Below are 6,000 nucleotides of genomic sequence, written 5' to 3' on the forward strand. Positions count from 1 at the left end.
TTAAAACATAATAAAAGATTAAAAAGCGATAATGTTAGCCTTATTTTTTGCACAACAAAACTTGTTAATGAAATTTTCTGAGAAAAACTTGGATGAAATGACACAATACAACACATGTCTTTTAAACCTTATATGTAATAATATTTATAGTTATGATGCAACACAAACGTATTATTAAAAACCAGAAATTTATGAAGGTCTTGACATTGTTTATATGAAGTGTCGAATTTTGAATTACAGAAATTTTAAAGTTGAAACGTTTAGCAATTAGAGTCTTATCGCAGTTATGCCATATAAGTCTTTGTGAAAGGTCACTTCGAACTTTCGTCGTTCATCTCCCCCGATGTCAGTGTAAACTTCAAAGGAACAATATTTCCAACCCAGTAAAATTGACCGGGGTATCTTAAAACGGTCTTTCGAAGTAAACATTTGAGCTATCAACCCTAACCGCTTGGTAGGAACCTATGTCCACTTCTGATATTCTCAAAGGGAAAATTGTCACGCACTGTGGTGCGCAGATTCTGAACTGTCTAAATCTGATGAAATAAATTATTTCTTTGGGGGAGATTAGGGACCCTTGCCTACGATTGGGTAGAATAAATTAGGGCGTACACTTTAGAGCGATCTGACTTTAAAGTGATGACCCTAGTGTAAATTCTTTGGTCTGGGATTTTCCTAGAAGAGGAAATGTTGTCTCGACTCCGTGGAAGCCTAAGATTAGTGCTTTCTTCGTGAAACAAGAAAGGAACCAGTGGTCGTCGCGTAAAGGGAAAGGCATGTTTAGTGCTAGGACGCGCAAGTCCTGAAGAAAAAAATCAGTGACGAGGCACGCAATTTTAGTTTCACATAATATTCTATTATTTGATTGCTTGTTTTATGCAAATGTGTTTGCCTTGACTAGGTTTCTATATTATGTATCGTTTATTCAATTCATGGAAATGTGTTGATGTTAGAGTTGTTATGCAACTTGCTTTATTCAATTTAACGAAAATATGTTGACGCCAGAGTTATTATGCGATATTTTATTCAATTTCATGGATAGTGTTGATGCTAGAATTGTTATGCAATTTACCTTTTTAATTATACAGTTCATCGGTAGAATTGATTGCCTGCGATCCAAATGTTCGTATATGTAGGATTTCATATGGTTATATGAAATAACTGCTTTTTTTTTGTTAGGATGATACGGATCATCGTGAGTTAACGATAATTACCTAATTATTTATGATTTTGTAATGTTTGGATAATCTTATAGTTAAGGAATGCCATGAGTTACATTTCTTTTGAATTGTATGCAATAGTAGTCGAACATGTAGTAGCATATGTAAATTAATACGGTAATACTTAGTAGTCACGTGGTAATTTAAGACTTGCTGCTGGAAAGCGAGGTCAATGTCCTACCGTACTAAATCAGAATTTACGTGGTGTGTGGATAGCCACAGGTTCTGAGTAATGATTAAGTGAATTGTACTACGTGCCTCTGAACAAAAAGTATACAGTCTTATGGGGGAAATTTGTCCTTTAAGGAACAGCTTCCGGAGAGAAGGACGGGAAAGTCCGAAGACAGGAGTACGGGAAAAGAAAGAAAGAAGGACGAGGTCAGGGTAAAAGGACCAGGAAGTCCATGAGAGGGCAGAAACTAGAGTTTGGTAGGATGAACTAGGAGGAGACGTTGATATACGGTCAAAGTGAATGAAGGTGATGCAATCAATTGTGGATATTGCGCTCTTTTACCTCTCGTTATAATGATGTGATAAATCCAAATTGGACACACCTGTTAAATTCTACTTATATGATCTAATTTGAATTTGAATTACCGTTTTAAATTGTCCTGATTAAATCTGTTATGTTCTTGTCAAAAGGGGGCTCGTATTGTTTATTTCTCCCCGGTTTTCTCGCTCAGTTTTCTGTTGAAATTCCATTCTTCTTTCAGTCCCGCCGGGCTATAATATCGAGGGAGGAGGTCATCTTCTGGATAATGCAGCCAAACCCAATTAACCAACCCTCTTTATAAGAGGGCGACTTTACAGTTTATAAAAGCATTTTTTAAAATCATGGATAAGATTATATGTAAATTATAACTGATGAAAATCAATAATTTATTTTCGACATAAAATTACTTACACATTTTATATTATCCTATGCAAATATGTCCGAGTCTGTCCGAGGACTAACAATAAATGATCAAAAATGACACCATTACTTGATTGCAATACATGTTATGTTGATAAATCCTTTAATGGAAGAACTCTTTCAAGATGTAAGGATTTAAATAACACAAAAGGTTATAAGCATAGTGATGGCGAAATCCAAAATCTAGATTTTAGACGTTATTTTAAAAGAACAACTGATGGATAAAACTTTCAAAACAAAAAGAGCAAAGCAAGTATGATTGCAAGCATGAAGATTTTGTTGATTTGGATTGGCTAAAAGAAAACTGCAGCAAACAGAGTTTGTTATTTGTGTCGTACACACTTTTATTCAGCCATTTAAGAATAAAGTAAAATGATATTTTTGACAACAAATAATAATCAACCGGATGTAAAATTAAATTAATACGTCTGACATGTAATATCTAAAACATATAACAGAAAGGAGGGGGATTTTGTTTGATGTTTTTCGTAACTGTTAATACGAAATACCTTTTACGTAGTTATTTATATTGTTTTTGTCTATATACTTTACATCCTAACAATCATGCAAATTTTGAGTCAGGCAATAAATTTAGAAAATAATTATTAAAATATATCCTATATAATTTTTCATCTTGATGTTGGTAATTTATTAGAAAAAAATTTGATTTTAAACCCTGAATTAGTCGTGTTATTTATGGTAAAAATTCCTGAAAAGCGTCTGTTTTAACATTTTGAAAACACTATATAAAAAAACAAGAATGCATAATAGATATTTGCAATAAAAAGTTCTACCGATCAATCAAATAAAAGTAAAACACACAAAATTATTTTTTATATTAAATTTTGAAATTGAATGTAATGTTTATCCTTGTAAATTGAATATATAACGACTTTTTGTGTTTTTACACTAAATTATTGACGTAGTTAAATGAAGAGAATTGCTTTTAGTGACTGCCTGAGACACCAATTTTAATTTTTTTTTTATATTGTTGATATAAATAAATGATTAAAACTGATGTTTTTGACTAATTTAAAGAATAATTTTGGAAACGATATAGTTTTTAAAAAAATAATGTGTACAAAATGTATCAATAATTGAAAAAATAATGTATTGATATATAGCATCCAAAACATTTCTACATTATATTTTTAAAGACTACTATCTATCAATTTTTACTTGAAAAAACCAGCATCTTTAATATTAAATCATATCAAAAATTAGGAATGATCCCTGTAAAACGTGAATAAAACATGCTTTTTAGAAATGTATTTTTTACATTTCTATTGAAAATCGAAAAACTCATTTAAACTTCTTTTTAAAAAAATAATTATAGTTGTATAGAAATCTCAAATGTTTGTTTTAAAACAGTTGTGATTTTCAAAGAAAAAAATGAAAAAATGATCGTGTTGAACATGATGAAGGTGTGATCCTGGCTAATTACTCTGCGGTTTTGTCTCGTCTTCACCTTCCGACTGACATGTACAGTGCACGAAACGCATCCTCACACTTGGCAATTATGTTGTACTCTCTTTATTATAACCAGTTTTGCTCATTGACAAAGTATTTTATTGTTCCAATTATACAAGAAGCTTTGCCACATTTTGTTACTGATGATAATTACAAAACAACAACAGCAAGTGAACCTACTCTTGAGATTTCTTTTAAAAGAAAGAAAATAAGTAAAAGTCATGCATGTCATATATACATTAAAAACCGACTATTTCAGTAGTGGGTGTCGTTTTTTAAATTTGATTTTACATACCATTACATGTCAAGTATTCACTTTATTTGGATCATCATACATCCATATTCCTTTCGAAAGTCATTATTTAAACGCCCCGAGATTTACAAACAGCAAAATCAATGTTAAAATACGGTGACAATTTTGTACGAGATCAACCTAAACGTTTGATCCAGTACAATCCGGATTGAATGTCGCGGTTTGGGAAGTCACAATGAAAGCTACGCATTTTGATAAACAAATTCGTACTAACCTATACTGTGATGGTCTCAGTGGATAGTTTCGTATCTTGACACCTCTCTAATTTTTAAAGTAGAAGGCATGTAGCTAATTATCATAAGCCTAGCATTTATAAATTGACACAAAAGCTAAATCTTTAGTGTAGTTTAGATTTACTTTGTGTTCTGCTTGAAAATGGGTTGGCTTCTTTGGTGGGTGCATGTCACAGTTAGACTAGCACAGGAGATCAAATGCGTAATTTGGGCTGCAAATGAACAGCCAACTTGGCTTACGTATTTACATATGTCTGCTGCAGAGGTAAATATCTAAACATCGAAATGGTTGAAGGGTGATGAAAAGTATAATAAATTATTATAGCACTAGTGAACTTTATTCATGCATAAGGCACATACTGATTCTTTTAGCTGCCTTGTCACAGAAAAATATTCAAAATAGCTCTTTGTTGTCAAAAATGAATGTAAAAAAGAGGGGTTGGTGGTAATGTTAGTTCAGTATAATAATCACCTATTGTAGAAGGAATTAACATGAATGCTGCATTCAGAATCTCACATTTTTATTTGTAAAAATTATTCTCATTTTTTTGCAATAGGTCACGGCACCAGATAAACTGTCCAGTGAGACCGAAGATCAGACTCGACATGCTCTTTTCTTGACACAGATTAGTACCAGACCTCCATTGTAAAAGTCCATAGCAATCGATAATTTTTGCCTGGATGTTTTTTGATGACAGTTAAGGTACAGGACATTCAATAATCAGGATCGAATAGATTTTATTAAACAAAATTATATAGTATTTTATTTTAAACAACAATTTATATCTAAGATGAGTAAATGCGCATATATGACCTTTTGAGCCTTTAGCTCTGTACTGTTAATGTTAACGTTCACTTTTTGTCGCCAAAATTCGATGAAAAAAGACTAAAAGTGACAACTCAAAACGGTACTAACATCAGTGTCAAACCACTGGGGCTCGTTACAAAGAAAATTTGGAGTATCCATCCTTGAATCAAGAGATGAGGGTTCTAACCTGTAACAATATAGCACAATGTTATATTGATACAAGTTAGAACCCCTATCCCTTGATTCAAAAACGGGTACTCCAAATTTTCTTTGTAACGAGCGCCTGTGTGTCAAACGATATGCGTCAGGCAGTGGCGTTCTTTATCTACGAAACTTCGCTCCTGTCCCGTCACACTTCCGGTGCTTCTGGAGCCCGCGGCACGAAAGGATCTCTTTACTTAGGTCTCACTGGACAGTTTATCTGGTGAATTTTCATCCGACAATGACCAATTACAGAAAAATGAGAATAATTTTACACTGAAGATACAAATAAAAACAAACTAATGATTTTTGTAGAAAGCATACATGTGAGATTTTGACTGCAGTAATCAGGTTAATTCCTGATGCAACTGGTGGTTTTTATACTTAACCAACACTGCCACCAACCCCTAAATTTTACATTCATTTTTGACAAGAAATAGCTATTTTGGATATTTTTCTGTGACAAGGCAGCTAAAAGAATCAGTATATGCCTTATGCATGAATAAAGTTCACTAGTACTATAACAAATTAGCATACTTTTCATCACCCCTCAACCATCTAGATTTTTTAGATATTTACCTCTGTAGCAGACACACATAAATACGTAAGCCAAGTCGACAGCTCATTTGCAGCCCAAGTTACGCATTTGATCTCCAATGCTGATCTAACTGTGACAGGCAGTCACCAACAAGCCAACCTATTTCCAAGCCTAACTCAAAGTAAATCTAAACCACATTATAGATTTAGCTTATGTGTGAATTTATAAATGCTAGGCTTGTGATAATTAGGTTCATGCCTTCTACCTTAAAAATTAGGGGGATGTCAAAATACAAAACTATATC

Source organism: Sinohyriopsis cumingii, unplaced genomic scaffold (genome assembly GCF_028554795.1).
Source record: "Sinohyriopsis cumingii isolate HCF-2022 unplaced genomic scaffold, ASM2855479v2 utg000349l, whole genome shotgun sequence".
NCBI lineage: Eukaryota > Metazoa > Mollusca > Bivalvia > Unionida > Unionidae > Sinohyriopsis > Sinohyriopsis cumingii.